This window comes from Zootoca vivipara, chromosome 1, assembly GCF_965207765.1.
Source record: "Zootoca vivipara chromosome 1, rZooViv2.hap1.1, whole genome shotgun sequence".
Classification (NCBI taxonomy): domain Eukaryota; kingdom Metazoa; phylum Chordata; class Lepidosauria; order Squamata; family Lacertidae; genus Zootoca; species Zootoca vivipara.
This window is the reverse complement of record NC_142582.1, coordinates 113,617,205-113,639,857: the sequence shown is the minus strand read 5'-3', so window position 1 is coordinate 113,639,857 and position 22,653 is coordinate 113,617,205. Positions and strand designations below refer to the sequence as shown.

The 22,653-nt window shown below is 43.5% G+C and overlaps 1 protein-coding gene across 2 annotated transcripts in view; it reads right to left on the bottom strand.

Moving 5' to 3' along the window:
* Window positions 1–22,653, bottom strand: part of SLC24A4 (solute carrier family 24 member 4) — a 96,364-nt gene that overhangs the window by 35,413 nt on the left and 38,298 nt on the right. The gene's annotated exons all lie outside the window — the stretch shown is intronic.

Here is a 22,653-nt window from a genome sequence, read left to right as displayed (position 1 = left end):
AAAGATTAAATTAGGGAGTCAAAAACAAACAACCACAGGGGGGGAAGAGTAGCATTATATGTAAACGATGTGGCTCCTCATCACCTTGGGGAAAAGTGACAAGTGGGGCGCTGCAGGGTTCTGTCCTGGCCCTGTTGCTGTTCAATGTCTTTATAAACAACTTGGATAAAGGAATTTGGGTGATGCAGATAACACCAAATTTGCAGATAATGCCAAACCACAAGGGGTAGTGAATGCCACAGAAAACAATTATCAGGATTCAATATGACCTTAACAGATTGGAGAACTGGGTCCAAACTAGCAAAATGAATTTCAGCAGGGACAAATGTAAGGTTCTACACTTAGGCAAGAAAAACCAGCTGCACAAATATAAAATGGAAGACACTTGGCTTGCCAGTAGTAGTAGTAGCAGCAGCAGTAGTAATAGTAATAGTAATTATTTTATTTATACCCCACCCATCTGGCTGGGCTGCCCCAGCCACTCTGGGCGGCTTCCAACACATATAAAAACATAGTAAATGTGAAAAGGATCTAAGGGTCTTAGCAGACAACAAGCTTAACTTGAGTAAAAAAAAACCTAATGCTTCTCTAGGCTGCATCAACAGAAGTATAGTGTCCAGATCAAGGAAAGTAATAGTCACCCTCTATTCTGTCTTGGTCAGACCACACCTGGAGTACTGTCTCCAGTTCTGGGTGCTACTATTTAAGAAGGGTATTGACAAGCTGAATGTGTGCAGCGGAGGGTGACCAAGATGATCAGGTGTCTGGAAACCAAACTTTATGGGGAACTCGATGGAGTTGGATATGTTTAGCCTGGAAAAGAGGAGACTGAGAGGAGTGATGATAACCACCTTCCAATATCCCTAGGGTTGTCACTTGGGAGATGGAGCAAGCTTGTTTTTTCCTGCTCTGGAGTTACAGTTAGGTAGCCGTGTTGGTCTGAGTCGAAACAAAATAAAAAAATTCCTTCAGTAGCACCTTAAAGACCAACTAAGTTTTTATTTTGGTATGAGCTTTCGTGTGCATGCACACTTCATGCATGCACACGAAAGCTCATACCAAAATAAAAACTTAGTTGGTCTTTAAGGTGCTACTGAAGGAAATTTTTTTATTTTGTTCCTGCTCTGGAGTGTCAGACATGAAGCAACGGCTTCAAGTTACAAGAAATGAGATTCCAACTAAACATCAGGAATAACTTTCTGATAGAAGAGCTGTTTTACAGTGGAACAGAGCCCCTCAGGAGGTGGTAGTTTCTCCTTCACTGGAGTTTTTAAAGCAGAGGTTGGATAGCCATCTGCCATGGATGCTTTAGATGAGATTCCTGCATTGCAGGGGTTGGACCAGAAAACCTCCAGAGTCCTTTCCAACTCTACAGTTCTATGATTCTGTATGGCAACAGCACTGACATTCAGGGAAGGCTAGGATTAGCTGTGTACACTGCAGACCGCAACACTTTCATTCTGTCTCTGGGAAACAAATATTAAACCTCAAATAAATAAATCTCAATCCAATTAATTTTCCTGAAATAGAGATTTTGGCCTCAATACACCACGGAATAATCTGCATGCAGAGAGCATACCTAAGCCAATGCACACATGAGAGGCAACAGGACTGCAGGGAATCCCTTACACCAAGCAGATTTAGGCACACACATAGTGTTTGATCTCCTTTCCATCAACACCAGATCGGACAATACCCAATACTTAATTTGTGCGATAGTAACTTCTGTAGGCTGATTTGCGAGGCTAAAGTGAAAGCTTGTTGTTGTTTTTAATTCTTGCAGCCTCTAAGTGACTGAAAGCCATGGTTAATACCACGTCCCCCATGATTTTTGAGTGGCTGCAAAAGGATGTTTTGGGCGTGCCTCCACTTTACTCCGAAAAACGCTTGTATTTGGTTCAACAGAGCTGAATCAGAAGCACTAGCAGCTCTTGGGAACACAGGAAGCTACCAGGAAGCTGAGTCAGATGATTGGCTCACATAGCTCAGCATTGTGGGGAAAGGGAGATTGGCAGCATTTGTGGCACCATGTTCATCAGGAGATGGTGCATATTGACACTGGGATGAAAGTGACATTATTAATCTTCTGGGACGTTGAAGCAGATAATCCACAAAACGGCTGCTGGCGTGCGGTAATCTTCAGTGGCTGTTGCCAATTTTTCGAGAGGCCAGAATCGCTCCACATTATGTAAACCTGATGTTACTAAATCAAGCAGCTCCCTCAAATCACTTGCATCAGGCAGTGCATTATCCTCCTTTTACAGCTGCCCCCTGCGCTGCCGCTCGGGATTTATCACTCTTTCCCAGACCTCAGTACAAAAGGCCGCATGCGTCCCCATTTATGATTAACCAACTAAATTCCCACTGTGTGGTACCAAACAACAGGACAATGTCTATGCACCTAACATGTAAGGGAGAGAAAAAGGAACACGTGTCCACTATAGCCAGTTTAATTAAATTACTCCCAGCTCCTCCCAGTCTTTCATTAGAAAGCTTCAAAAACCCAAATCAATGCAGCTGTGTTGTGATGGGATTAATTGCCCGGACGTTACACCAGTGGTGCGTCTGGAAGTCTGCAATGTTCCTCTGCACTTTGTGGACTGTTAATGGTTTTGGACTCAGGGACACTTGATTCAGAAATAAACCATCCCCTTTTCCAATCCTGGCACTGCTTCCTTTCATCCAAACTCATTGTGGCCTCTGGGCCTTGGTAAGGAAGTATGGTAGGGTCTCTCCATCAAGCCAGGGAACCCCCAAGTGAACCCCCCTAGGAAGAAGGGTCAGAGCCAGGGGACTGGTGATGGGATGACAATGCGTGGTGAGAGGGAGAAGAGAGGGCAGATGGGAGGATGAGGTGTCTGAAGTGGAATAGGCAACAGGGTTTGGAAAGCAGGAAGAAGCTGGGCAGAGAGCAGTCCAGAATCAGAGGCAGGAGAGGAGGGGGCCCAGGAGATAGAGATGAGGCAGACTGCTGAAGAATTCAAGGAGTCTCCCCCTCCTGCTGTGGCCAGCTTTGCTCCCCTCTGGTCTCCCAGAACATGGAATGAAGAGGGCAGAGCAGAGAGAGAGAGGAGACAATGGAGCCTTAGGCTGCTGGGGAAGGAATGGAGGGAAGTGCCTTAGGGAGTAGGTGGGAAAGCAGGGAGCCACTGGGAAGTGTTCCTGTGATCACCAGGCCAGCACTGTTTTGGTTTCTTTGAATCTCGAGTTAACTTCACTGACACCAGGTGTTTATTGCTGACCTGCTCCTGACTCCGGCTCCTGAGAGGCGAGTAAAGGGTGACACAATAAAAGCTTATAAAATTATGCAAGGCATGTTGAAAGTGGATAGAGAAAAGTTTTATTTCTCTCTCTCTCTCTCTCTCTCTCATAACACTAGAACTTGTGGATATCTTATGAAGCTGAATTTTGAAGGACGTACTTCTTCACGCAGCACATAGTCAAACTATGGGACTTGCTTCCACATAAGGCAGTGATAACCAGCAACTTTAAAAGAGGTATAGACAAATTCATGAAGGATAAGGCGACCCATGGTTGCTAGCTGTGATGACTATGCTCTGCTTCCATGGTCAGAGGCAGTAATGCTTCTGAATACCAGTTGCTGGAAACCACAGGAGGGGAAAGTGCTCTTGCCTTCAGGTCCTGCTTGCATGTTTCACACAGGCATGTGGTTGGCCATTGGCCTCATCCAGCATGCTCTTCTTATGTCCTTACATCCCCACTTCCTGACCTCAAATAAGTAAGCCCAGGATGTATGTTATTTTATTTGTCTATCTCATTTGCAAGCCACTTTTGCTCCAGGGAGCTCACAATAGCATCCCTGGAGTGATCCCATTTGATCTGCACTACAGGTAGGTTAGTCTAAATGCTAATTACTTGCTCAACAGATTCCAGGAAGCTGCACAGCAAAGCCACGTAAGGATTTCTGGCCCAACACTATATGCATGATAACACACCGACAAGCTAGCAGAGCAATCCTATGCAATGGTGGTGGTGGTGGTGGTGATATTATTAATAATAATGCAGGTTTATTCAGAAGTCACTGTAATTTCAAAAGGGCTTATACTCTCTATAAGAGAGTATACACTTGGCAAGCTAAAATTCTATTAAAATAATAATTGGTGCAGGAACTGCATCACTAAGCAGCAACCTTAAAACTTATCAGAGGGTGAGCGCCATTCATCAATGAGACAAGGTGAAGCCATCTGCCTCAGGTAGCAGATCCGACCCCTTCCCTACCTTCTCCCCACCCCAGCCACTGAGCTGTTGCCAACCTCCCCCCCCCCCCCGGCTTCACTCGCACCACTGCACCCTTGTCACTGCATTGTGGCAGCAGTGTGGCACAGCCACAAGCCCCTGTGCAGTTGCACTGGCAGGGCTGGTGGCAGAACAAGTACAACAACTGGGCAAGAGGAGGCCTGGGTCTGTGGGGCGTGGCATCAGGGCATTTTGCCTACAGCAGCAAAACATCTCGGGCTGGTTCCATTGGACACAGTGGAAACAACTTCCAAGTAAGCACACCCAAGATATGCCCTGTGAATTGCCATTTTAGGTTTTTCTTTCAACTCATTTTCTGTTCTTTTAACTTTTTCCCAATAGTCTTCTGCAAGCACCAGAAACAATGAATGGTGACCAAACACAGTCTTTCGTTCATTAAAACCAGAGGTGCGTGGCTCAGTTGTCTCAGGGGATCAAAGAGCTATTACTATTTCTTGCAAGTTCTCAGCAAGGTGCCTGTCTCTAGCATCCTAGAACCACCCAGTCAGCATGAAAGTGGAGCTTTCCAGCCACTGAGAAGGAGCCGTCTCCCCCTTTGTGCTGATTCAAGCCAATCAGAGTGAAAGGTGAGTCAGCCACTGAGGACTAGCTCCTTGGGCAACTCTGGAGAAGGCACGTGGGAAGAACATCAACCAGTTGTTGTTCTGGATGCTCCAAAGCTAAGCATTTGGGAACACTGCAAACAAAGGGTGTTCCAAGTTCTGTTATGTACGACGGAACTTCAAGGAAAACACCATTCGCTCTGAAAGAAGAGACTGGAGCTCTCCAGTGCACACGCACAAGAAAATAGTAGCACATGCATCCTTAATTGCTCTTATTGTATAATTATAAGATTACTGTATAATCTTAGTGGATTGTAAAGTCTTAGAAGGAAGCATAGCGGTGAGAGGGGAGTGGCTGTGATTTGTATGAATGGACCCTGCGTACCAGGGACTGGCTAGACTTGGAGGAATTGTGGGAGGCCTCAGCCAGGGAACCCCCCCCCCCAGGGAAGCATCAGAGTGGGAAGGCTCCAAGTCAGGAGAATAGTGGTGGGATTCAGAAAATAGGTCAGAGGAAGAAAGGGGGCAGACAGGTTGGAGGCTGAGCAAGCAATAGGTTTAATTGAGAGCGAGACAGCTGAGGAGGAGGAGGCAGCAACAGATCCCCAGCAATCTGCCACTTCCACAGTTCCCCCCCCTCTGTCCTGAAGAATGAGGAGGGCATTGCATGCAGCAGAAGAAAAGGCATAGACAGCCCCTCCACAAAGGAGTTTGCTACTATTGGGAAGGCAGCTCGCTGGGGAGAAGCCTTAGGAGGAAGTAGGAGGCTCAGATCCTCAGTTCTGGCAACTACTTCATTGAGCAGTTGACCGAACCCGAAGGGTGCTCATCAATGGCTCCTCCCCATCCTGGAGAGTAGTGACTAGTGGGGTGCCACAGGGTTCGGTCTTGGGCCCAGTCTTATTCAACATCTTTATCAATGACTTGGATGATGGGCTTGAGGGCATCCTGAGCAAGTTTGCAGATGACACCAAATTGGGAGGGGTGGCTAATACACCAGAGGACAGGATCACACTTCAAAATGACCTTAACAGATTAGACAACTGGGCCAAAGCAAACAAGATGAATTTTAACAAGGAGAAATGTAAAGTACTACACTTGGGCAAAAAAAATGAAAGGCACAAATACAGGCTGGGAGACACCTGGCTTGAGAGCAGTACATGTGAAAAGGATCTAGGAGTCTTGGTAGACCACAAACTTGACATGAGTCAACAGTGTGATGCAGCAGCTAAATAAGCCAATGCAATTCTGGGCTGCATCAATAGGAGTATAGCATCTAGATCAAGGGAAGTAATAGTACCACTGTATTCTGCTCTGGTCAGACCTCACCTGGAGTACTGTGTCCAGTTCTGGGCACCACAGTTCAAGAAGGATACTGACAAGCTGGAATGTGTCCAGAAGAGGGCAACCAAAATGGTCAAAGGCCTGGAAACGATGCCTTATGAGGAACGGCTTAGGGAGCTGGGTATGTTTAGCCTGGAGAAGAGACGGTTAAGGGGTGATATGATAGCCATGTTCAAATATATGGAAGGATGTCATATAGAGGAGGGAGAAAGGTTGTTTTCTGCTGCTCCAGAGAAGCGGACATGGAGCAATGGATTCAAACTACAAGAAAGAAGATTCCACCTAAACATTAGGAAGAACTTCCTGACAGTAAGAGCTGTTCAACAGTGGAATTTGCTGTCAAGGAGTGTGGTGGAGTCTCCTTCTTTGGAGGTCTTTAAGTGGAGGCTTGACAGCCATCTGTCAGGAATGCTTTGATGGTGTTTCCTGCCTGGCAGGGGGTTGGGCTGGATGGCCCTTGTGGTCTCTTCCAACTCTATGATTCTATGAGCTAGTTCTGCCTGCCAAGTTCTCTGCTGTGTTTTGTCTCTCTGAATAAAGAATCAACCTTTTTGCTCACTTTTGAATTTCTGTGCTGAACCAGCCCTGACACGGCACTTCTGAATTTGCCACTACACTACTTGTTAAAACACCATGAAAATTTCTGTATCAGTCTCTGTGTTTACGGATCGATCTCCTTTTTTAAACAAGCCCTGGACAACTCTGCAGATGATCATGCTTGTTTTTTTGAAAAACACTCTCGACAACTGGGTTATCAACACAGAAGTGTTAAACGGAAGTGCATTGCTTAAATGACCACTTTGTGTGTCTCCTCTAGTTTTCAAATGTAGAGTGGCTCTGCAGGAGCAAGGGGGTGTGTGGATTTGTGACTGACACCTGCTTAGGATGGTTGTACTAGATAATGATTGCAGCAGACATTCATGTGTAGCTCGAGAGCATTGCTCCCATATGGCCTGTCTATACTGCTGAAGGCAGCCTGCCAATGGACTAAGTTCCAAAATCTCATAAGCCTGACAGAACATCTCACCAGCCACGTGGAACTGCTGTTTTATAACCCATCCAGGCATGTGATTTCTTCACCTTATCGCCAGATGATTCACCCACAGAGGCAAGAAATCCTCAGCAGGATGGTGATTGTACAGGGCATTCTGTGACTTCCCTGACACAGTTATTGCAAGTGGGATCAGTCCTTTTACAGGAGCCTCCCTGATTTTAAATAGCTATACATAACGGGCTGGGCTATGGGTTATTTTAGGCAGGACGTCTGGGTTGATAAGGAGCAAGTTGTTGGAGGATTCTTGCTTATTCTGCAGTTTAATTGAAGCATCCTAGAGGTGGATTTGTTTGCTTGTTTTTGTAGAGCATCCTGTTTTCTGGGGTTAATTTCTGTTCAGGCTGGAAAAGATGGCAGGACCCCTGCACCTTTAATAGTTGTGTAGAAGATGAAATTTCACCAGGTGCAGTTTATTATTAAAGGTGCAGGAGTACTCACCTGCTCATTTTATTTCTGTTTTACATGAAATAAATAGGGTCCATTTTAATTAAGACTCACTATCCAGGAAGCGCACGTGCACAAACACACACACACACACACACACACACACACACACAGAGAGAGAGAGAGAGAGAGAGAGAGAGAGAGAGAGAGAGAGAGAGAGAGAGGAGTGTGCAGATGTTTCTGGGAAGCCGACTACCAGGACATTGAATTATCCATCATCTGTTCTTTCATCCCAGCATCTGATCACCAGGGAGATGCTGCCCATGAACATGGAGGCTCCGTGTCTCAGTCATCACCAATTACCTGTTAATAAACCTTTTAAGCCTGGATAGCTCAGTTGGTTAAAACATGGTGCTGGTAATACCAAGGTTGCAGGTTTGATCCCCATATGGGGCAGCTGCACATTCCTGCATTTCAGGGGGTTGGACTAGATGATCCTCAGGATCCCTTCCAACACTATGATTCTAAGTGATCTGTGGGTTGTTGTTGTTGTTTTAAAAAAGCGCAATCAAAATATAGCATGCAGAGATGGAGATATCTACTACTGTAAATGGGTGGGTCATTAGGTCTTTCTAGATTGTTGGCACTGCACAGAACATTTCCTCCCCTACCCCATTCCAACATTGCTTAACATACATTTGTGAAAAAAACTGGCAAATACTAAAGGAACCAAACTGCAATATATCAGTTTCTGGCTTGAGAAATGTCTGCTTGTTTATATTAGTACATGAAACCAAAGTAACAAACATTCAGGAAGAAGGGTTGTTGTTGTTCTTTGTCCTCCTGCAACTAGGATCTGTTCAGTTAATTTACTCATAATTGCAAAGTCCCATAGCTGACACAGAGAGAGTAGGGACCTTAGATAACCTCCATAACTAGGCAAGGCATAGCTTAGTGGCAGCAAGTAGGCATTTAATTACTCCTTCATAAGTAGGAAAGGAATCTCCTGCCAACCACTATTAAGGAGAATAAAAAGCACCTGTTTCATTTATTTAAAACATGTCTATACCATTCTTAATTTGGGTTTAAGGGCAGTATGCAACCATTTTATATCATGATATAAATAATAGAGCAGACAAAATCCTTGAAAATGAAAGTAGGATTTACAACATATTAGAATGCCTGGGTAAATGCAAATGTTTTTGCCTGAGGCCAAAATGTTTCACAGGTATCATGTGAGACTGTTAAGGGAGGGCATTCCATAACTGAGTTGCCACTACTAAGAAAGTTCTCTCCCTTGTTACTGAATGTAAAGGTAAAGGGGCCCCTGACCATCAGGTCCAGTCGTGTCCGACTCTGGGGTTGCGGCGCTCATCTCGCTCTATAGGCCGAGGGAGCCGGCGTTTGTCCGCAGACAGCTTCCGGGTCATGTGGCCAGCATGACAAAGCTGCTTCTGGCGAACCAGAGCAGCGCACGGAAACACCGTTTACCTTCCCGCCGGAGCGGTCCCTATTTATCTACTTGCACTTTGATGTGCTTTCTTCCCCAACTGAAGCTTCCAGGTTGTCTCCAAGGGCAGTGCCATGAATGACCCACTGCAACAATCCAACTGGAGGGCCAAAGCAAACAGCACTGTGGCCAGACTATCTCTGTCCAAAGATCAACTGATTCTACGAATTCATTACATTCAATAAACCAAAAATAAAAAAGCATACAGTACACAATCTCATCACAAAAGAGACTGAAAAGTTTAACACAAAAAACTATCATATAGAACTATAATAAAATCATCACCACCATCATTGAATATAACGCCCCTATTTTCATCGGAGAAATGTTGGAGGGTATGTAGACCTATTGAAATCAATAAACATTATTAAGTCACGGCCAATAGTTTTGATCGGTGAGTAAAAACTTAGTTGAAGGCCACCTTCTCCCAAAGGGTCATTTCATGCATCTGACAAAATGAGCTCTGCCAGAATAAAGGCACCACACAATACTCTGTTGTTTTTTCTGCAACTGGCTAACATGGTTACCCCTCTGGAATAACCTAATCAGACTGTCATTTCCAAAACAACCGCCCCTTTCTTTTTCAGTTCTTAGCAGTGGGCAGAAAACACCTGAGCTCTGCTTCTGCGAACCAATGAGTTTGTAAGAGAGATGCAAGATGAGTTACAGGCCCGTTAATTCAAAGCAACACACAACTTCACAGAGCGACACTGAAAGAGGCTGCAAAGGGCAAGTCCTTTGGGAGCCGTTCTGCACACAGGTTTAATGGGCTGCTGCCCTGCTAAGACAATGACTAGTGGTTGCAAAGGAGCCTGGAATGAAACAGCACTTAGCATGCTTGCAGTCCCCACCCCACCCCACTTCTTCTTAGTAATCAATTTGATGTGGTGAGAAGCCAAAGATCAAACCTTCTCTCTCAGGCAGAGCACCATATGGCAGGACAGGAAGTAAGCTCCTTGTGCTCTGAAACCTGCATGTTCTCCCTCTCCCAATTCTGCAAGCAACAGCAATTGCTAAAACATTTAATCTCTGCAGTATATTAATTCAATTTGCCTGGCTCAACCAAGAGAAGTCTGCCAAATGCGATTATCTTTGTCACGGTGAGTGGCAGGTTACAAAGCAAACGGCGGACTCAAACGGCAAACTATTAAATCCACCGAATGTTTGCATTCTGAAAGGATGGTGTACTGTGTCTTAAAGAAACAAGACTCCAGAAATGCTCTTTTGCTCTGACTATAAACATTCTTTGTGTAAAAGTCAAGATTAGCGAAATAAATGCAGCACTAATTCATTCGGATTTTTGTTTAATTTCCTTAAAAGGTAGTTCAGTACTATCAACCCTATTTTACAGATGGAGGTACTGAGCTGGAGAGAAAGTAGCTTGTGTCAATATTTTTCAGGAGGGATTCAACCACATCGTGGAAAGTTAGGTTTGTGCAATTAAAGTGGATTAAAGTGCTCTATTGCCCTATCACACACACCAAAAAAAAATCTATTTAAAAATAAATAAATTTAAAAACCTTACTTTTTGCCGTTAGGAAGGTGACAGGAAAATACACTGAAAAGTGTGGTATGATTAACAGGAAGATGTAGAAACACCCAGCAAGCAAATCAGGATGAAAGCTCATTGTTGTATAGGTAAAGGTAAAGGGACCCCTGACCATTAGGTCCAGTCGTGACCGACTCTGGGGTTGCGGCGCTCATCTTGCATTATTGGCCGAGGGAGCTGGCGTACAGCTTCCAGGTCATGTGGCTAGCATGACAAAGCCGCTTCTGGCGAACCAGAGCAGCACACGGAAACGCTGTTTACCTTCCCGCTGTAGCGGTACCTATTTATCTACTTGTACTTTGATGTACTTTCGAAATGCTAGGTTGGCAGGAGCTGGGACCGAGCAACAGGAGCTCACCCCGTCACGGGGATTCGAACCGCCGACCTTCTGATCAGCAAGCCCTAGGCTCTGTGGTTTAACCCACAACAAATGATTGCTCAGTAAAATGTAACCTCAATGTACGCTTTGTGCAAACGCATCAGGATGTCACACTCCCTTATAATGAAGGAAGAGATCTTTATTCAGATTAATAGGGGTACAGACTCAGTAGCAAGCTAAGTCCAGAAGTCACGGGTCCCAGGTATAAGAGCAAGGTTCATAACTGGATGGAAGCTACAAAGATGTCCCACCAGTTGACCTGCTCCTCCCACTAAGCTTCTAGAGATGAGGTGAGGCAAGCTCACTCCTTGCGACTCTTTGGCCCAATTCACATGCATGCTCCATTGGAGGAGGTTTGTCTGATCCCACCTATAAAGAAGGCACCTGGTTCTCAGTGACAAGGCTGTGTCTTTCTCCTCAGCCTCCACATTTCCTCCTATTCTAGGCATTTTTCCTTTGTGAGCCAGTTTTATGTACTTTATGGCGCTTCTTTCAAAAGGGAGTGTAACTCTTTCTGTGACTCAGCACTGTGAAAAGATTCTCAATTACATATTGGGTGTCCTATACCCCCCCCCACACACACACCTCCACCCTCAAAACCCTGTTGCCCACAAGCACTCCTGAAACAGTTCTTTGAAACTCTCCATTGTGGCTGGAATGCTGTAATATTTAAGTAAGCAGAAAATGTATCTTGGAGTGAAATGAAGACAGCTGGTTTATTTAAAACCTATTCAAAACCTTTCCTTCTATTGTGTTTTGTTGTGTTTTCACTATATTGCTGTGCTACGGGAGAAAATAGCTCCTGGGAAGATTGCAAAAATTCCCAACAGACGATTGAGAGTGAAATTTTGTTTTCCGTATAAGTGTACTTGCTTCCACAAGACCACATGGCACATATTCCTCAGAGACTGAAGTGGGTCAAATATATACACTAGGAAAGAAGCGATCCAATGGGAAATGGCCACCATTTCTTAATATCATCTATGTAACCATGCAGAAAGAGGCAGGGGATTATTTGGGAGTCTCAAAAGAAAGCGGCACTTGAGAGTTAAAATTTGTTTCCATATGAATGTGCTTGCTTCCACAGGATCACATTCCTGGAAGACTGCAGGAGGAGGTCAAATATATATTGTCTAGGAAGGAAGAGGTCCAGTGGGCATTTCCAAATATTACCTATGTAACCATGCAGAAGAACACAGGGAATTACTTTGAAACCTCAGAAGAGAATGGAAACTGAGGGCGAAATTTTAACAGCAACTGAGAATGAAATTTTGTTTCAGCACATGTGCACTTGCTTCCATAGCAAGCAATGCCTGGCACATGTCCCTGAGAGGCAGAAAGGGGCCAAATAGATAAACTTTAGGAAAGAAAGTGGCAGCACAGCCACCATTTCTGAATATTGTCTATGTAACCACGCAGAAGAAGAGAGAAAATTACTCAGAAGACTTGGAAGATGGCAGGGAGAAGATGGGTGCTGGGGCAGAGGGAGGGGTGATGGAGAAAAAGTAAGTATTAACAAGGAAAGATTGCAACTGCACTTATACCACTGGGAAAGCAGCACAGTCTGTGCTAAAGACAGATCCTAGCAGGCTTGGAGAAACACTAAGCTTTGCAGAGCACTGGCAGGGCTCCAAGGAGTGGGTAGGAGATGTAGCAGCTGATCCAGGGAAACCAGGTAGTGATTTATGGGGTTCTGTGCCTCCTGAGAGGCAGGAGCCAGAGCTGGAGGATGAAGGCCTGAGCAGTCAGAGACAAGGGAGGTGGTGCAGGAAGTGGGGCAGGAGCTGGAGCTGCAGGAAGGACACGTTGCATCAGGAGCTGAGAGATGGTGCCTGAAAGGAGGGGGCCAGCAGGATCCCTTCTGTCCTCCTCCCCCCACTGTCCCCTGGAACCAGGAGGTGCTTGAAGAGGCAGGCACAGTGACAACTTGCATGTAGAAGTTGCAGGATGCTTGCACTCACACCGTCAGATGAGGGCCATCCAGGTCAGAGCACAAGCCCGGGGAGGGACATCACATCAGTTGCCTAGCCACCAGAAGTGTGTGTGTGCGCACGCCACGGATTTAGTGCACCTCAGGAGCTACTGTAAGTTCATACTTTGTCAATAAAGAATTAAACTATGGGGCAGCTGTTCTGCTTAGGCTGAGCACGCTCAGGACAAGCACAAATAATGTTTGATAGGGGGGCGCAGAACCTCAAAGGCAGGGAGAAACTCAAAACCCAAGGTCAACTAACCAAGCTCATTGGTCAGAGTGCTGATGGTCAAATGGAAAACCATGGAGGAATGGGGACCAGAATGAAGTGTAACTGAAGAAGATATGGCTGGCCGACTAGAAACCTAAACAGGAGCACTCCATACCACATTTTGTTTTTGTCATAGGACCCACTTATAAAATACTATAGTAATATTATAAATAATTATATAAATATTATGATTCTTCTAATCTCAACAAAGCCCCAAGGAGATTACATCCAAAAAGAATGAGTCCGAGACAACAAGCTGCTGAAACAGTAAGAAGGAGTCAATACATTTTTATTGGTATCGCTGTATCAGGTGTGATTTCCCACTACTCCACTCCAATAACAGAAGTCATTTGGAAATATTCCTTTGGGTGCATATGACATGAATGTGCCATTGCTCCAAGCTGCAGAATCCGACAGACTCCAGGATGCAGGGCATGGGATCATCCTTGAAGAAGCCACAGAGCTTATTTCTCTAAGTGGAAGACTATTGATCCAGTTGGCATCCACAGTGATCAGGGATGACTGCAAAGAGCTCCTGTGGATTGCGGATGGGGGAGGAATTCAATTCAGTTTGCATCTAAAGGTGAATGTAGCAAATTTGCACTTTCCCAAACAGTATCAGAACTACAGCACAGCCATCGTTTGAAATGCACACTTTTCTGAATTTCGTGAAGCAGTTCTCCAACCAACCAAAAATGTTTTCATAAACACATATATCAGGTCAAAGTGGGCATAAAAATTGAATAAATTTGTGAAAATAACACACAAAAATGCATTATATTGGGGGTAACTGTTTTGCAAAAAAAATGTGTATGTTTGTAAAAACTGCATACAAAAACTGTGCTTATTTGGAGAAATCTGCACCAAAATGAAGATGCATTTTCATTAGGATTTTTAGATAGGTAGGTAGGTAGGTAGGTAGGTAGGTAGGTAGACAGATAGAAGAAATGCGGAGAACTGAATTTAAGATTAGGAAAATATGAAACTGAGAGAACCAAAAATGACAGTCCCTTCCTACTGTGGATACATGATGTTATATTTTAACTGGTATTTACAGCAGCATTGTGAATTTGCTCCGAAGTTCTAATAATGGGACTGGGGGAAAACACCTCCAAAAACAAAACAAAAAAATCAGCAAATCATTTCAAAGCAAAGCACCACATCCATTAACACCTTGTATTTAAGTGATTGTGGGGAAATTTGGGTGAACTTTATGCAGGGAGTTTCATCTTGAAGAATATCAACAGGAAGATTAAGGAAATAATATCCATTTCTTACAAATATAGATGCAAGATTATTACAGTGTGACTTGAGTCAGCTTTCCAAGTTTCAAAACCTCTTGATTAACACATAACAAAACTTCCTGCAAGTTATAAATAGTTAACAGTACCTGTTTACCCGAGGCAACAGTTTGTGCAGACCCAAGGCTCCAGGCAAATTCCTAGATTCTGTACTCCTAGATTCTTGTCAAGTTTTCACTATCCTGGAGGCAGCTGCATAGTATGCCAATCTAAGGCCACTTAACCAGCAGGTCAGCTTTATGTTGTAAAATGACAGTCTGATATTAGACATAGATCCATATATGACAATGTACACCAGCCCCTAGATAGTATGTATAAGACAATAATCACTTGAAACCTGAACTACAATGCTAATTGTACTTTATCTTGATCTCCCATATCCAATAACTGTTTGGCATTTTAGCATTTTGTTTTCAACAGATTTAAGTTCCAGTTAAGGAGGCAATCCTATACATGCTTCTCTGGGTATAAGTCCCATTGAGCTCATTAGTGATTACTTCACTAAAGCTTGCATACTCCTCCTTCCCTTTGCATTTAAGAATTAAATCTTCCATACCTGGTTTGTTCTGAGCAGCAGTTTCCTATTTTGTCTGAATACAGGAAACTGTGGTTTGTAGGAACCACAGTAAGTTAACAGGCCAGGACATCAAACCATGGTTAGTTGTTACACATGAACTGAGTCAGTAAGCGGCTTAGTTTAGTTCAGTTGGCCAGCTTCACAGATTTCTAGACTTCATTTATGAAATTGTTAAATGGGATTTGCAATATACCATATGGAGGTCAAATATTCTCCTGTGTGAACCTCCATGAAACAAAAGGGAAAAGCAAGGGAAAATGCACTGGGGTTCTGCCATTTGAAATAAGTTGGAAAGAAATTCAAAACTCAGTAGGAGATACTATGAGCTTGGATCAGGACTGAAAAATGGCCTAGGGACTGGCATATGGATGTAGATTTCCTCCTAAAATTTGTTTAGCATGACATGAACAGAATATTTATTACTGTTTAATGAAGAAACAAATAGGGGAGACCGCTATCTAGAAGGGTACATGTAATAGCCTGCCATATACTTATAGCAATTGTTGGATAACAAATTGAGTTGCAAGTGCTGTGACCTGAATACACTAACCTATATTTTGTCCTTCCTTGAAAACACCTTTTCTTTTTTTCTTTTTCTTTTTAAAGGCTCCTCCTGTCATCAAAAGCATTAGGAGAATCTACAAGCTAATTATTAGCTCTGCAACAAAGGCACAACTCTGACCTACTCAAACTCCATTCACACTGGTGTCTGAAGTATGCTAATGAAAATAAAAATGCTCATTTGAAAGTATCAGTCAAAGTCATGGCTCAAAAGGATCGTTTTTAATATTCCCTTTTCCTCAACAGCAAACTGCTAGTAATAAATTATCTATAATCAATTATCTATAAATGTATATCTACCTGTAAAAAAAATCAAAATAACATAACATAAAAATAAAAATATGATCTCAAAACATGAACAATACCAGAGAAGCATCGCAGGGGGTGGGGTGGGAATCTATTATAAAAGTTATGTCAGAACCAATGAAGCAATACTTTCATAAATAAATTACTGCAGACTGAAATGGATAAGCCAAACTACAGCTCTAAACAGTAACAAGTCCTCATATTGAAGAAAGAAGCCAAAATTATTGTTGGGGAGGTGGAGGCAGGTCTGAAGAAGAGTGTGTGTAATTGCCGTAATATGTATTCCACTCATGCTGGCAATGTTGAAACAGCATGCAAAGGACAGGCAGAATCTTGAGAATCCTCTCATTGTGACACTCTCAGGGCTCTGGAAGAGAACAGGAACCAGAAGAGGTGCGAATGGTGAATATGAACAAACTCCCATAAAGGGGCTTTTTAATTGAAGGGAAAGACTTTGAAAATGGAGAAAGGCAAGATAATGGCAGTATTAATGGACAGTGAAACATCTATCCAGATATAAACTGACTGCAGGAAGTTCATTCCCAGCATATGATGAACAAGAATAGCAACAACATATTTCTAATACCCCCAGCCACTCTGGGTGGCTTCTGAGAAAAATACAGGGGGGAAACAAACATGGAAAGCTTTCTGAAACAGGGCTGCCTTCAGATGTTTACAAAAAAAATTATAGCCGTTTAACTCTTTGACATCTGCCAGTAAGGCATTCCACAAGGTGTGGATATGGCTACTGAAAAGGCATTTTCCCAATTCCCTGTAATTTCACTTCTTGCAGGAAGGGAACCTCCAGAAGGCCCTCAGACCTGGACCTCAGTGTCTGTGCTGAACAATGTGGGTGGAAATGCTCCTTCAGGTATACAAGGCCGAGGCCATTTAGAGCTTTGAAAGTCAACACCAACACTTTGAATTGTGCTTGGAAACATACTGGGAGCCAGGGAAGATCCTATAGGACTGGTTTTATATGGTCCCGCTGGCTGCTCCCAGTCACCAGTCTAGCAGCCGCATTCTGGATTAATTGTAGTTTTCAAATCACCTTCAAAGGTAGCCCCATGTGAAGCATGTCTATGGTGAAATGGTACAAGCGAAACACATGGAGGGAGTTGAACCTGGATGTCTATTGTCTTTTTCCAGCTTAACTACTACTTGGCTTCAAAAAAGCATCTAGGTGGAAGACTTTAAACCAGCGCAGGAACAACCAAAGGACACTATTAATCTTGCTGGATAATATAACATCTAAAGGCGGTCTAAATCTAAACTTCATTAAAATAGAAGTGAGGCATATATTTAACCATGTCCATTTTAAAGAATACATCTTTCCAATTATAGAGCTTGGGATATTTATTTTGGTATGGCAAACTATACTAACAGAAAAGCACCAACATCACATGCCAAAGATGTCTTCAGTATTCAAAAAAATTACATTCACCATGGTACTCCCACACATATTAAGTGTTGCATTTATGATGTTAATAAATTTTTTAACCACCTTTCATCTCCAAAAAAAAACCTGGAGTTGATCACTGCATCAAACTCTGTATCCTTTGCCAAAGATTGCTCAGCTAAAATAACTGCAAAGTGAGAACATATTTCTTGGAACAGTGGCAGTTTTATTTTGTTATTAATTTACTTTACTGAAACTCCACAAGTTAGTTATTAGTACAATGTGTTTTTTGTATATGCAAGTCACTCTGCAGACAATTAGTATTTTTAGGAGAGCACTGGCTGTGGATATGTCATCTTCCCTTCTGCCTCTGCTGGATAATCTACGTAAGTTTGCCACCATTATTGTGGTTGTTGACAAAATGCAACTCCTTCCCCTGGCCTGACACTTCCACCGGCTGTGTCCATGTTAAACGACACATGTGATCTTCTTTATGAGCACCCTGCTGACATCTGATATTGTTGCTGATACTGTACAATATACAAATCTTGTCTCTCATGCCTGCACCTCCAAGGGTAACTCCATGGAGATTGTGCTAGTCTAAATGGGAGGCTACCAAATTGTGGATCACCATAGCAAGGCTATCCTGGCCCACAGCCAAACAGAGTTGGAAAAATGCACCAGTAGCCACCAAGATCACTTAATCACATATGATTGCACCCACTGGGTGGCAGTAGTGGTGACAAAGAGAGATTGGCTCTCTAAGGACACTGTGTCTTCAAGTGGCTGTCAAAGCTTCTCAAGTTGGTGATGTGGCTGGTTGCTTCCATTCCCCCTAAAGCTGAGCGTGACAATTTCCCAAGGCACTTTCAATTATTTAATGATATTTTTTTTAAAAAAACACACACATCATTTTAGTCTGTTCGGGGACTCCATAAGGACTACATCATGCCCTGTGGGCATTCCAGAAGTTATGGCCCACTGAAATTAATAAGCATGGCAAATTTGGGTCCATTAATTTCAACAGGTCTACTCTGAGTAAAACTTAGTTGAATACAACTCAGGATCTCTACCTGCTTTTGGGGATGGAGCTTTCTTTTCATCTTCCCCAACCCACAAATGGCTGGTGGGTGGGTGGGTGGGTGTATGGTTAGCTGCAATTATTGGAACAGCTCTGCTCTCATTTATTACTTCATTCTCAACTTTGGTCTCTCAATCTGGTTTCATTTTTCAGATGCATGTCCTGCAGAGAGAACTGTCCAGATGTGTTTCATTTTGGATGCAAAGAATGTGCAATATCTTTATCTCTCTCATGGGTACATATTTTATATCTTCGCGATCTAGAGATACAACTGACTGCCAAGCAGACTTTCTACTTCTAATATTTCATATAGTTTAAAATATCCAGTTTGTTTGTTTTCAGGAAAATCCTCTTAAACCACAAATGTAACTTGCTAAGCCAAATGCACTATTTTTGCTCATTCTGATTACGCTTCCAATTCTTGCACAATACCTTTTTGGTTTTTAATCTTTTCTTTATATGATGCTATTTCATTTCTTTTTCTTCTATATTGTTTTCATTTGATTGGATTGAGGATGCTAAACACTCTCGCTAAATAGTAAGTGTGGGAAATAAAACATTTACCTCTTTAAGAATCTAGTGTACCTAGAACGATGCCCAAATTTCCCCAATGCATAGCACATTTCAAGTATCATCCATACCTAAATTCACCTCCCCGACAGTTCTGTCTACTAGAAGTAAATATGAAATCTATCCCAGTTTCCACCTGGGATACTCACACCCCTCTGGCATCTGGAAAGGTACCAATGGCCCATCTTTCTCAGTGTATATATGCATGGGAGATGATAAGTACCTAGGGGGGTGTCCAAGCCCACAGGGACATACCTAATGGAAGGATTCAGTTCTCCTGTCAATTTTATCCCCTGATTTTATGAGTAACATTCCTTCTTGCAAACATCAGGTGGAATCTGGGCAGATGCATGTAATCTATGAGATTTATTAATTATTGTCTGACCTAGAATTATTTAGATACTTGTTTTCTTTTGATATTGTCCTTTAAGTCAGTAGTGAGCAGACTTCAGGCTACTTTGTTTTTTTAATTACAGTTCTAAGGCTGAAGTGGTATACTAGCATCTCAGCAGGTGAGTCACTTGATTGCTTACCAGGTGTCAAGATGCTGTCAGTGGCTACCGGCTGGTTGCCCAGGAAGTATAAAGACAAGGGAAAGCTTCTTACCATCCTTTTTTATTTCAATATTTATATAGAGAGGCTATAGAACCCAACCTCTTGGATAATGGCATTGTCCCGAGTGAATCTCCACCCCTGTCCCTCCCACTTCCTCATTCGGGTACTGCTATGTGCCCTCTATCTTTAAGCTCTTTGCTCTCCTACTTTTAAGGCTTGCCAGGTTCTGGGGAATCAAGGGTCTGGGATACTTTCTAATGACACCATGACAGCCAGCTGCTGCTCTAGTTCTGCCTTCCCAACTTTCCCCCTCATCTGCCTCTGAGCTGTGACCCTCCGCAAACCACTGTTGTAAATCTATACCAGGCATCCCCAAACTCAGCCCTCCAGATGTTTTGGGACTACAACTCCCATCATCCCTAGCTAACAGGATCAGGGATGATGGGAATTGTAGTCCCAAAACATCTGGAGGGCCGAGTTTGGGGGTGCCTCATCTATTCCTCTTCCTCTTCCCTGGAAGGGTTGGGATGGGGAGGCAGTCTCCACCATTCCTCCTCTGCCCAGTCCCTGACACCAGGAGAGGGGAAAGTTGGAAAGGAGGTTGGCACATTGAACATGCACCAGTAGAGCCAGGCCAGCACCCCTTGCCAGTGCCTTTGCACCATGCCAACCTCCCCACCATCTTGGCCCTCTCCCTCCCAGTATGCGACAGTGACCTACCTGCCAGGAAGTAGTGTAACAGTCCCGTTCCATCTAGCGAGCTGCTTCTGCCCTGAGGTATAACATCCAGAGCCAAGGGAAAAGAAGAGACGCAGGAGGCATATGAACACACCCTTACAACTAAAGAACATGTTGCCTCTGGGTGCATACTAAGTCCAAGAATTTGTTTCCAGTTCCATAACTGTGCTTCCAGTTCTTTCAAACAAAGATCCACTCCTCAATTTCCTTCAGGCTGGCTCAATTCTAGCAGCCTAGCAGTTGTTGCTATTGTTAGACAACTGGTAGTGAGAAAGTGTTGCGAATCTACTGCAATTCACCCAGAAACCTACCTAGGTGTGATCTTCCCTCTGCCCACACCTGATGTAAGGCATTGAGGCAATCCAAAATGCCAATAATGACCGGAGAATGTGTGCTTTTGGGAACAGCCAATTTTAAAATTTCAGTTTACTTAATTAAGTGACCGAGTGCAAGGATGTGTCTCCTGCCAGATTCATCTGGCTTCTTACTGTGGCCATTCCCCCCTAGGGCTTATTGTAGGCGATTAAAGCATTTGCTGGACATGGACCATCTCCCTGAGCAAGTCAAGTCCATTCTACTCTGCCGTTAATCAACTGCAATCCCACAAGTTCTAATCAAATGTAAAACCGTGGCATCCGACACTCACTGATTGCTAGGTCAAAATTTTCAACCCAAAGGTGACAATCTGGAACTGTACTGCCTGAAATAAAGGCTTCTGCCTTCTGATGTGGAGCTAAGGCGTATTGCTCAAGTCGCACATTAGCATGGTGTACTGAGAAAAACCAGTGTTATTATTTGTTAATAGAGTGAAATGTTCTGAGAAAACTCTTGATGCAAATGTTTTATGATGCCAGCTGATCTCTTGGGATCCCCAATTAAGTTCCAATTGGCAGCGAGCTCTGTGATTGTAACGCCTTCTAGCCTGAACATGAATATGACACAGCCTCACTCAGCCTTGCCCCATCATGAGCTCAAAGCTAATTTGGAGCTAGCTGTTATTCATCATTGCTGCTAAGGTTCATGAGCAGTGTTCAAAATCCACAATTTTCTCTTATGCTTTTGTTTTTTACTTTCCTGAAATTAAAATATCAAAAACCTTTGCCCAGTGCTGTCCAACATGTCAGAATGTTGGCTCTTCCTAGCATAGTACTCTCAAGTTGTCCATCTTGTGCCTCGTTATCCTACAGCAGTGATGGGCAACCTTTTGAGCTTGGTGTGTCAAAATTCACCAAAAAACTGAGCATAACTTGGGTGGTGTGTCACTTCGAGAAAAAAACCCATAATTTCACGATATTTATCGTTTAAATAACAAAAATGTATAATTGTAATATATAACTGTATTTAATAAACCAAAAACTAATTATTTAACCAAACCAAACCAAAAAACCCTTATTTATCACAAAGTGCCCAGAGTTGTTGAGCTTTATGGGGGGAGCTGTTGACCAAAGTTTTGGAGGTTTTTTTGGGGGGTGCAAAAGTTGCTTTGCTTTTTGGGGGGCGATGCCCCAAAGCTGCTGTGCTTTTTTGGGGAGGAAAGAGAACAGAAAAAAATGACAAATAATATCTTCGCTGGAACTAACACGCAGCACTGACATAGTCTGCCAAAGCGCCAAAAAACTCAGCACAGAACGGGTTAAAAACCCAATCTCTCTGGCTACCAACAACAACAACAACAACAAAAAGGATCCAGGTTTTAACAGTGGAGACGAGCTCTAGCGGAGACAAGCTGTAGGAGGAGCAGGAGAACAAATGGGGGGAAAACAACAACAACAACAGCGCGAATGGGCCGATGGGGTGCGTGCCAGCAGTGAGGGCTCTGCGTGTCACATCTGACACGCGTGTCATAGGTTCACCATCACTGTCCTACAGCATGAAGCTAGGATACCCTTCACCAACCGAGTGCCTTCCAGATGTTTTGGACTACAACCAGCCACCAGCCCCAGGCAGCATGGTTGCACTGCTGGGAGATGTAGTCCAAAGTAACTGGAGGACACCAGCTTGGTGAAGGCTCTAGTGAAGCATTAATTCATAATGCTATATGGGCTACAGTATTCTACTCATGTGGCAATCACTGCACCTTATCCTAGCCTCTTCTTTCTGCTTTTTATATTAAGTATGGTATAGTGATTAGAGTGTTGGGAATAGGACCTGGTAGACCAGGGTTCAAATCTCTGCTTCGCTGTGAAGCTCATTTGGTGACCTTGGGCGGGTCACTGCCTCTTAGCCTAGCCTACTTCACAAGTTCGTTGTGGGAATAAAATTAGAGAACCACCTAGAGTTCC